Source organism: Tachyglossus aculeatus, chromosome 2 (genome assembly GCF_015852505.1).
Source record: "Tachyglossus aculeatus isolate mTacAcu1 chromosome 2, mTacAcu1.pri, whole genome shotgun sequence".
NCBI lineage: Eukaryota > Metazoa > Chordata > Mammalia > Monotremata > Tachyglossidae > Tachyglossus > Tachyglossus aculeatus.
The window spans coordinates 152553156-152565458 of NC_052067.1; the positions used below are offsets into that span (position 1 = coordinate 152553156).

Genomic DNA, 12303 nt, shown 5'->3' on the forward strand with positions numbered 1-12303 from the left:
TATGTAATTTGTTAAGCGCTTACTATGTGCAAAGCACTGTTCTAAGTGCTGGGGAGGACACAAGGTGATCAGGTTGTCCCACGGGGGGCTCATAATCTTAATCTCCATTTTACCGATGAGGTAACTGAGGCACAGAGAAGTTAAGTGGCTCGCCCAAAGTCACACAGCTGACAAGCGGCTGAGTTGGGATTTGAACACATGACCGCTTATTCCTAAACCTGGGCTGTTACCACTAAGCCACACTGCTTCAAAGCCTACAGCACCTGGTATTCCCAGGCAGTCTCCCATCCAAGTACTAACCAGGCCCAGTGCTGCTAAGCTTCTGAGATCAGACGAGATCGGTGGCGTTCAGGGTGATATGGCCATAACAGAGTTGGTAGACATGTTCCCTGCCCACAACAAGCTTATAGTCTAGAGGGGAGACAGACATTAATATAAATAAATAACGTAATGACTATGTACATCATAATAATAATAATAATAATAATTTTGATATTTCCTAAGCGCTCTCTATGTGCAAAGCACCGTTCTAAGTGCTGGGGAGGATACAACAATAATAATAATAATAATAATAATAATAATAATAATAATAATAATAATAATAATAATGGCATTCATTCATTCATTCATTCATTCAATCATATTTATTGAATGCTTGCTGTGTGCAGAGCACTGTACTAAGCGCTTGGGAAGTACAAGTTGGCAACATATAGAGACAGTCCCTACGCAACAGTGGGCTCACAGTCTAGAACTGTCTAGATTGTCTAGACTGTCTAGACTCACAGTCTAGAACTAGTTGATTATTAAATGCTTACTATGTGTAAAGCACTGTTCTAAGCGCTGGGGAAGTTACAAGGTGATCAGGTTGTCCCATGTGGGGCTCACAATCTTAATCCCCATTTTACAGATGAGGTAACTGAGGCACAGAGAAGTTAAGTGACTTGCCCAAAGTCACACAGCTGACAATAGGCGGAGCCGGGATTTGAACCCATGACCTCTGACTCCAAAGCCCGGGCTCTTTCCATTGAGCCATGCTGAGTGTTGTGGGTCTGAGGGAGGGTTGAATAAATGATGCAAATCCAAAGGCAAGGGTGACTCGGTAGGGAGTAGGAGAACAGAAAATGAGGGCTTAGTTAGAGGAGAAGGCCTCTAATGGTATTTGTATTTGAGGGAAGAAGCCTGGTTGGCAGTTCGGGGGTACACTCTATGAGAGTGGAAATCAGAGGACTCATGAAAAGGGGTGAAATAAGCCTAAAATAAGTATACCCACATGCTTCCTGACTCCAACAGCATTCCATCAGAGGGGATTGTTTCACTGGCACGGGGAACTCAACAGGCAGACTTGCCCACCAATCACATCCTGCCTGGGGGTATAATAATATAAACGATGGCATTTACTAAGCGCTTACTATGTGCAAAGCACTGTTCTATGCGCTGGGGAGGTAACAAGGTGATCAGGTTGTCCCACGGGGGGCTCACAGTCTTCATCCCCATTTTACAGTTGAGGTAACTGAGGCACAGAGAAGTGAGCCCACTGTTGGGTAGGGACTGTCTCTATATGTTGCCAATTTGTACTTCCCAAGCGCTTAGTACAGTGCTCTGCACATAGTAAGCGCTCAATAAATATGATTGATGATGATAAAAGGGGGAGACAGAGAACAAAACCAAACATACTAACAAAATAAAATAAATAGAATAGATATGTACAAGTAAAATAAATAGAGTAACAAATATGTACAAACATATATACATATATACAGGTGCAGTGGGGAAGGGAAGGAGGTAAGATGGGGAGGATGGAGGGGGGACGAGGGGGAGAAGAAGGAAGGGGCTCAGTCTGGGAAGGCCTCCTGGAGTAGGTGAGCTCTCAGTAGGGCCTTGAAGGGAGGAAGAGAGCTAGCTTGGCGGATGGGCAGAGGGAGGGCATTCCAGGCCCGGGGGATGACGTGGGCCGGGGGTCGATGGCGGGACAGGCAAGAACGAGGTACGGTGAGGAGATTAGCGGCAGAGGAGCGGAGGGTGTGGGGCCCCAGAGCTTAGAACAGTGCTTTGCACATAGCAAGCACTTAACAAAAGCCATCATTATTATTATTATTAAAAATGGGTGTTGGAGCTCCTTCCACTTCTCATCATCCAAACGGATTGTCTAAATGAAGTCATTGTCCCAAGCACATGAAACTAACCTCAGACTTACATAATGAATGGAAGTGATTCAGCATGCTGATTTAATAAAACAGACACAAGACATCTTTTTTTTTTTCCCTTTTCCCCCCAGAGAGCTGTTAAAGCTATTGCTGGTAGAATATTTCACTCCTCAACTCCACCAACCTCCTGCTCCTCCACACTTCACCCACTCACCAACTTGGACATGAGCTCGATCTCATCATCACTAGTCACTGTTCAACCCCCAAACTCCCTAACTCTGAAATTCCTCTAATTCATTCATTCAATAGTATTTATTGAGCGCTTACTGTGTGCAGAGCACTGTACTAAGAGCTTCTCTAATCTGACCACAAGTTCTTCACCTGCCTTATCTCCTACATAACCCCTCTCCCAAATCTGTTCTGTTCCTTGACAGAGACCTATGATCTTTTGATCCCCTCCAATTTTGGAAATTTATGATTAATCTTTTCTACATACCCAGCCCACTTTATCTTGACACATAAATTCATGCCCTCAACCCACCCTCTCAAATGAGCTCAACTCCCTCTATCCGCTGTCCCTCTGCCAATCTCATACCACTGACCTGTAGCCGTGGATCTCCTTCCCAGTATGTTTCCCCCGCTCTTGTGCTTCAGCTGTGGGACACTGCTGGTGGAAATCGAGACACCAGGCCAACCTTGTCTATCTGAAATTTACCCTCACCTGCTATATGATTGTGCCCTCTCCTCTGCCCAGTAATAATACTTCATTCATTCATTCAATCTTATTTATTGAGCGCTGTGTCAAATACTGTACTAAGCACTTGGAAAAGTACAATATAATAACAGACACATTCCTGCCAACAACAAGTTCACAGGGCAGAAAGACACTAATATAAATAAATAAATTGATAAATAAATAAATTACAGGTATGTATAGATAATAATAACAATAATAATAATGGCATTTATCAAGTGCTTTCTATGTGTAAAGCACTGCTGTAAGCACTGGGGAGGTTGCAAGGTGATCAGGTTGTCCCACCTGGGGCTCACAGTCTCCATCCCCATTTTACGGATGAGGGAACTGAGGCCCAGAGAAGTGAAGTGACTTGCCCAAAGTCACACAGCTGACAGTTGGCGGAGCCGGGATATGAACCCATGACCTCTGACTCCAAGGCCTGTGCTCTTTCCACTGAGCCACGCTGCTTCTCCATATAATAATAATAATAACGATGATGGCATTTGTTAAGCACTTACTATGTGCAAAGTACTGTTCTAAGCGCTGGGGGGGATACAAGGTGATCACGATGTCCCACGTGGGACTCACAGTCTTAATCCCCATTTTACAGATGAGGTAACTGAGGCTCAGAGAAGTTAAGTGGCCGTGTGTGCTGTGGGGATGGGAGGGAGGAAGAATGAAGGAGCAAGAAGTGCAGCACAGAAGGGAGTGAGAGCCGAGGAGAGGAGGGCTTGGTCAGGGAAGACTTCTTGAAGGAGATGTGCCTTCAGTAAGGCTATGAAGTGGGAGAGAGCAATTATCTGTCTGACAGGAGGACGGGGGGCATTCCAGGCCAGAGGTAAGATGTGGGCAAGAAGTTGGTGGCGAGATAAGTGAGATCAAGTTACAATGAGAAGGTTAGCATTAAAGGAATGAAGTGTGCGGGCTGGGTGGTAATAGGAGAGTAGTGAAGTGAGGTAAGAGGGGGGAAGGTGATCAAGAGCTTTAAACCCAAGGGTGAGGAGTTTTCGTTTGATATGGAGGTGGATGTGCCACCACTGGAGTTTCTTGAGGAGTAGGGAAACGTGGTCTGAACGTTTTTGAATGAGAATGATTCTGGCAGCAGAATGGAGTATGGAGAGACAGGAGGCAGAGAGGTCAGCAAGGAGGCTGATAAAATAATCATGGTGGGATAGGATAAGTGCTAGCATTAATGTGGAACAGTTTGGATGGAAAGGAAGGGGCAGATTTTGGAGCTGTTGTGAAGGGAGAACCGACAGAATTTAGTGATAGCTTGAATCTGTAGGTGGATCGAGAGAGAAGAGTAAAGGACAATGCCAAGGTTACGGGCTTATGAGATAGGAAGGATGGTGGTGCCATCAACAGTGATGGGGAAGTCAGAGGGAGGGCAGGGTTTGGATGGGAAGATGCGTTTGGATGGTTCAGTTTTACCCATATTAAGTTTGAGGTGAAGGGAGGGCATCCAAGTAGAGAAGTCTCGAAGGCTGGAGGAAATGTGAAACTGCAGAGTGGGAGAGAGATCAGGGCTGGAGATGTAATACTTCATCATCCCTATTCACTTCCATGGCCACGGTCTGTGACGGTTGTTTCAGACTTTTAACTCCCACCTTGTTCCTCCACACTCCTATATCGTGCCGGTAATGATCATGACACTGTGGACAGGAAATGTGTCTACTAACTCTATTGTACTGTACTCTTTTGAGTACTTAATACAGTGCTTTGCACACAATAGGCACTCAAAAATTCCTTGATTGATTGATTGATTACTTCATCCACAATACCACTATCATCCCCTGCTCTCAAGCCTGTAACCTTGGCGTTGTCTTCAAATCATCTCTCTCATCTAACTCACAGATTCAACTTGTCACTAAATCCTGTCACTTTTATCTTCACAACACTGTTAAAATCTGACCTTTCTTCTCTATCTAAACTGCTACTCTGCTGATCCAAGCACTTATCCTATCACAACATGACTACTGAATCTGCCTCCTTGCTGACCTCCTGGCTTCTTGTTTCTCCCGACTCCCGTCCATACTCCACTCTCATCATTTTTCTAAAACACACTGCTCTGTCCATGTTTCCCCACTTCTCAAGAACCTCCAGTGGTCACCCGCCACTTCATATCAAAAAGAAACTCCTTACCATCATCTGTAAAGCACTTCATCTGCTCGCCCCATTCTACCTTTCCTCATTGATCTACTAGAGGCCAGCCCACACACTTTGCTTATCTAGTGCCAGCTTATTTATCTTACCCCTGGCCCCTTTTCTGTATCCTCCCCCTAACCTGGAATTTCCTCCCCATCCATATATACCAGACCACCACTCTCTCCCCACCGACAAAACATTATTAAGGTCCTATCTCCTCCAAAAGGCCTTTCCCGAATAAGGCCTCTTTCCCCCAGTTTCCTCTCCCTTCTGCATCATCTATGCACTATCATCTATCTGTGAACTTTGGACATTTGATATTTGCCTCACCCTTTACACCACAGCACTTATGTGTGTATCTTTAAATTATTAATTTATATTAATATATGTCTCTTTCTCTAGACTGTAAGCTCACTGTGGACAGGGAATATGTCTACCAACTCTGTTGTACCGTACTCTTCCAAGTCCTAAGTACAGTGCCCTGGACACAGTAATTGCTCAATAAATACCATGGATGATGGTGATCGATGAAATTGAAGTCACCAAGCATGATCTCCTTTAAATCTCCCCTTCTCTAGACTCTCCCTTTCCCTCTCCCTTTTCATTGTATCCTCCCAGGGCTTATAGAACAGTGCTTTGCACATAGTAAGCACTTAACAAATACCATTATTATTATTATCTCTCATCCTTCCCAACAGTATCTCAAGAGAAGATCTCCTGCCTCCTTAGAAATTCTGCCCTCACCATCTGTGCCTTTGACCCCATCCGTTTGCACCTTATCAAACACTTGCCCCCCTCCACTTCCCCGCCACGACTGAAATATTTAACTGCTCATTCTCTAATGACTGCTTCCCCACTGCTTTCTAATATGTCCCTGAATCTCTTTCCTATATTAAAAAAACCCATCTTTGACACCGTCACCCTCTAGTTATTGCCCCATCTTCGCCTGTCATTTCTTTCAATACTCCTCAAGTGAGCTATTTACACCTTCTGCCTCCACTTCCTCTCCTACAGTTCTCTCCTTGACTCTCTCCAATCTGGCTTCTGCCACCTCAACTCCACAGAAACAGCTCTCTTTACCACCTTCTTGCCAAATCCAATGACCTCCACTCCATCCTTATCCTCCTAGTCCTCTCAGCTACCTTGATACTCTAGGCCATCCCCTTCACCTTGAAACATTAGCTAACCTAGGCTTCACTGACACTGTCCTCTTCGGGTTCTCCTCCTATCTTTCATACTGCTACTCCTCAATCTCTTCTTCAGGCTCCTCCTCTGCCTCTCACCCTCTAACTATGGGAGTCCTTCAAGACTCAGTTACAAGTCCCCTTCTATTCACTACTCAAACTCATTCCCTTGGAGAACTCATTCACTCCCACAGCTTCAACTATTGTCTTTCTCTACATGGATGATTCCTAAATCTCCAGCCCTGACCTCTCTCTTGGCAGTCTTGTATTGCCTCCTGCCTTCAGGACATCTCTACATGGACTGAGCCCCTTTTTCCTCTCCTCCTCCCCATCCCCACAACCCTACCTCTTTCCCCTCCCCACAGCACTTGCATATATTTGTAGAGATTTATTACTCTATTTTACTTGTACATGTTTACTATTCTATTTATTTTCTTAATGATGTGCATATAGCTTTAATTCTATTTGTTCTGACGATTTTGACATCTGTCTACATGTTTTGTTTTGTTGTCTGTCTCCTCTTTCTAGACTGTGAGCCTGCTGTTGGGTAGAGACCATCTCTATATGTTGCCAACTTGTACTTCCCAGGCGCTTAGTCCAGTGTTCTGCACACAGTAAGCACTCAATAAATACGACTGACCGAATGAATGAATACATCTAAAACAGTGCAAACAGCCATCACTAAATTGCACCACCATCCTCTCTGCCTCACAGCCTATAACCTTGGCATTATATTTGGTGTTATGCTCTACTTATCTCTCTCATTCAAACCAGAAACTTAATGTCACCACATCCTGTCTGTTCTACCATCATGACATTTCTAGAATCAGCCTTTTTCTCTCCATCATTCATTCATTCATTCAATCATATTTATTGAGCACTTGCTGTGTGCAGAACACTGTACTAAGTGCTTGGGAAGTACAAGTTGGCAACATATAGAGACGGTCCCTACCCAACAGTGGGCTCACAGTCTAGAAGGGGGAGACAGAGAACAAAACAAAACATATTAACAAAATAAAATAATTAGAATAAATATGTACAAATAAAATGAATAGAATAATAAATATGTACAAACATATATACATATATACAGGTGCTGTGGGGAGGGGTAGGAGGTAAGGCGGGGGGATGGAGGGGGGAGGGAGGAGAGGAAGGAGGGGGCTCAGTCTGGGAAGGCCTCCTGGAGGAGGTGAGCTCTCAGTAGGGCCTTGAAGGGAGGAAGAGAGCTAGCTTGGCGGATGTGCGGAGGGAGGGCATTCCAGGCCAGGGGGATGATGTGGGCCGGGGGTCGATGGCTGGACAGGTGAGAACGAGGCACGGTGAGGAGATTAGTGGCGGAGGAGCAGAGGGTTTGGGCTGGGCTGGAGATGGAGAGAAGGGAGGTGAGGTAGGAGGGGGCGAGGTGATGGAGAGCCTTGAAGCCGAGGGTGAGGAGTTTTTGCCTGATGCGTAGGTTGATTGGTAGCCACTGGAGATTTTTGAGGAGGGGAGTAACATGCCCAGAGCGTTTCTGGACAAAGACAATCTGGGCAGCGGTGTGAAGTATGGATTGAAGTGGGGAGAGACAGGAGGATGGGAGATCGGAAAGGAGGCTGATACAGTAATCCAGATGGGATAGAATGAGAGCTTGAACGAGCAGGGTAGCGGTTTGGATGGAGAGGAAAGGGCAGATCTTGACGATGTTGCGGAGGTGAGAACGGTGATACCGGATGTGAGGGGTGAATGAGAGAGCGGAGTCGAGGCCAACTGCAACTGTACTGGTACAAGTACTAATCACACTCCACCTTAACTATTGCATCAGTCCTCCATGATCTGCCTGCCTCTTATTTCTCCGTATTCCAGTCTATACTTCACTCTGTTGCTTGGATTATTTTCCTTAAAAAAATTTCAGCCCACTCTTGAAAAACCTCCAGTGGTTGCCCATCCATCTCCATATCAAACAGAAACTCCTTACAATTGGCTTTAAAGCACTCAATCACCTTATCCTCTCCTTCCATACTTCACTGATCTCCTACTACAACCCAACTCACCACTTTACTCCTCTGTGTCAACTGGCTCACTGTACCTCAATCTTGTCTTTGTCATCACCAATCTCTCGCTCACATCTTCCCTCTGGCCCAGAATTTCCTCTCCTTCCATATCAGAGTGATTACTCCTCTTCCCACCTTCAAAGCTATACCAAAATCATATCTCCTTCAACAGGCCTTCCTAGATGAAACCCACATTTCTCCTCCTACTCACTCTCCCTTCTGTGTCACCTATGCACTTGTATCTGTACCCTGTAAGCACTTGATATTCCCCCCTTCCTCAGCCCAACAGCTTGCATGTACATATCGTTACACCCTGGCATTTCTTCTTGTCTTGTATTACGCCGTCGAGTCGTTTCCGACCCATAGCGACAACATGGACACGTCTCTCCCAGAACTCCCCGCTCTCCATCTGCAATCGTTCTGGTAGTGGATCCATAGAGATTTCTTGGTAAAAATATGGAAGTGGTTTACTATTGTTTCCTTCCACTCAGTCAAATTGAGTCTCCACACTCGACTCTCTCCCTTGCCGCTGCTGCCCTGCAAAGGTGAGTTTTGATTTATAGCAGATGGCCTTCCACTCGCTAGCCACTGGTCAAGCTAGGAATGGAATGGGTATGCCTCTTCTTCACTCTCCCTCCCATAGTCAACACTGGTAGAATACTGGAAACTCTCCAGGCTCAATAAATACCACTGATTAATTGATGTGCTTAGTATTGAAGTAGATAAAAAAATGATTGAACACCAGCCCTGATCCACACATGGTACCCAATCAAATACGTTCAGAGAGCAGGTATCTTATTCCCATTTCACAGATAAGGAGACAGGAGCAAATAGAAGTTAAATGGACTGTGCAAGGTGACAAAGCAGTATGGTGGCAGATTTCATGGCTTAGTGGAAAGAGCATAGGTTTGGGAGTCAGAGAACGTGGGTTCTAATTCTGGCTTCACTACCTTTCATTCAGTCATTGTCATATTTATTAAGTGCTTACTGTGTGCAGAGCACTGTACTAAGTGCTTGGGAAGTACAAGTTTTCTCAAAAACATTCGGTAGGATAGGATTTTTCTTACCCAAATTTTGCCCTCAGTGAGCCAGAAGATTTTGGCAAATACCTGCTGCCTTAATATGGAAGATAATGACAAATATTTCCAATCTGCATTGTTAGAAGTTTTAGATAAGCCTTTTTGATCATTTGACTGATGACTTGGTGCTACGGAGTCTTCTACTTGGGCACATATGAAATTACCCTCTCTGGATTTATGGTCATTCACTCCAGGAATTGAACACTTACTTAACTATCCAGCCATCTCCTATTTAGACCTCAAGTTCACATGTATTGGTTAAATAATCTAGTTCAATTCCTGAACAGATAATTCTCCTGTAGCTGCTGAAATAGATTAGCTGAATAGCAGACTCTTCTGGTAGTAGTTTTTTCTTCTCCTCATTTTGTTATAGGTCTGACTACTTTTGAAACTAATTTTTCAATGTAAATGAAGTGACCACCAAGGTGCCAGATCTCTATGGCTTTTCAACGAAAGCATTGGCTCCACATATCTGCTTGATTGCTTTCCGGAGACAGATGTCCAAACTTATACCGATCTTAATGAAGCTGATTTTTCAAAATAAGCATAAATATAATTTTTCCACTTTTCTAGACAAACTAATGGAGCCATGTTTCCCCCAGGTGCCTTTATAGAAGTGGTAGACATACATATATCTGACATATATTAATCACTGTGCAAAAACTGAATTTAAAGCAGCTCACAGCAACTTTTCTGGGATGTATCAGCCGCTGCTGAATTTCTGGCTGGCTGTAAAATTCAACAGATTGTCAACTGTGGCACTATAGGAAAGATCTAGTTTTCACAGTCTTTCAATCCAATTACTATCAAACTATGGGACGCAGACTTCTAACTTGGTTCATGATGCTCCCTTAATTGGGATGCAGCTGGGATCTGCTGTGGAGAAAGAGAGATGTGGAAAAGGAGAGTTTGAAATAATTCCTTAGATGAACTTTGATAAAATTTGAGATTAATTATATTAATATTTGCCTGATGCATCAAAATGATGAATTTATTAAACATTGCTTTAATAATGATGGTATTTGTTAAATGCTTACTATGTGCCAAGCACCGTTCTAAGTGCTGGTGGAGATACAAGGTAATCAGGTTGTCCCACATGGGCTCACAGTCTTAATCTCCATTTTACAGATGAGGTAACTGAGGCACAGAGAAGTTAAGTGACTTGCCCAAAATCACACAACTGATAAGTGATGGAGCCAGGATTAGAACCCACGACCTCTGACTCCCAAGCCTGTGCTCTTTCTACTATGCCACGATGCTTTATAATGACATATTTATTAAGTGATGGTTAGATCCAAAGTAAGCAACTCAGCTGCAGTCCCTATCACACATGGGATTCACAGCCTAAGAAGGAGGACGGTGGAAAAATCAGCTCCATTGTGCAGATGAGGAAACTGAGGCGAACAAAAGTGAAAGGACTTTGCTCTAGACTATGAGTGCCTCTACTATTCATTCATTCAATCGTATTCATTGAGTGCTTACTGTGTGCAGAACACTGTACTAAGCACTTGGGAAGTACAAGTCGGCAACATATAATAATAATAATGATAATAATGTTGGTATTTGTTAAGCGCTTACTATGTGCAAAGCACTGTTCTAAGCGCTGGGGTAGATACAAGGTAATCAGGTTGTCCCACGTGGGGCTCACAGTCTTCATCCCCATTTTACAGATGAGGGAACTGAGGCCCAGAGAAGTTAAGTGACTAGCCCAAAGTCACACAGCTGACAAGTGGCGGAGCCGGGATTTGAACCCACGACCTCTTGACTCCAAAGCTCGTGCTCTTTCCACTGAGTCACGCTGCTGCATATAGAGACGGTCCCTACCCAACAACGGGCTCACAGTCTAGAAGGGGGAGACAGACAACAAAACAAAGCATGTAGACAGGTGTCAAAACCATCAGAATAAATAGAATTATAGCTATAAGAATAAATGGAATTATAGCTATAAGAATAAATAGACTTATAGCTATAGAATAAATAGAATTATAGCTATAAGAATAAGCTATAAGGATAAATAGCTATAAGAATAAATAGAATTATAGCTATAGCTACTAGGCTATAAGCAGGGAATGCATCTACCAACTTTGTTATATTGTATTATTTCAAGTGCTCAGTACCATGCTATACCCAATATGGTAGGTGCTCAATATATACCATTGATTGATTGATTGCCTAAGATTGCACAGCAAGTAACTGGTTGAGTTGGGACTAGAATTCCCAACTCTTGTTGTTCAACCCCTGATACTCTAGCCACTAAATCATGCTGGTTCAGTCTATCTAATTTATCCAGATATGTTAGCGAATGTTGTATGTCGGCCTAATTGTGGAAGAACTCACCAACAGGGATAAGAAGTTCTTTAGAGAAAATAAACCACTACACAAAGTATGCATAAAAAGGAAAGCAAATACCAGAACACATAAGATTGACTGAGTATAATTTGTTAAAGGGTGAATAGTAATGATGATAATAACAGTAAGAATTATCATTTATAATTTTAACTGCTCACCCCTCTATTTTCTCACCTTGCTATTCATCTACGCACTTGAATCCACACCCACTAAGCACTTATGTACATCTTGACGGTTTGGACACCTGTCTACGTTTTGTTTTGTTGTCTGTCTCCTCCTTCTAGACTGTGAGCCCACTGTTGGGTAGAGACCGTCTCTATGTGTTGCCAACTTGTACTTCCCAAGCACTTAGTACAGTGCTCTGCACACAGTAAGTGCTCAATAAATACAATTGAATGAATGAATGAATAACAGCAAGAATTATAATTTATCATTTTAATTGATCACCCCTCTATTTTCCCACCTTGCTACTCATCTACACACTTGAATCCATACCCGCTAAGCACTTATGTACATCTTGACGGTTTGGACCCCTGTCTACATGTTTTGTTTTGTTGTCTGTCTCCACCTTCTAGACTGTGAGCCTGTTGTTGGGTAGGGACCGTCTCTATATGTTGCTAACTTGTACTTCCCAAG

General features: G+C 43.6%; 1 pseudogene; it reads right to left on the minus strand.

Annotated features, from left to right (window-relative positions):
- Nucleotides 1–251: 251 nt before the first annotated feature.
- On the minus strand, nucleotides 252–370 carry LOC119924838 (annotated as a pseudogene).
- Between the last annotated feature and the right edge of the window lie 11933 nt (nucleotides 371–12303).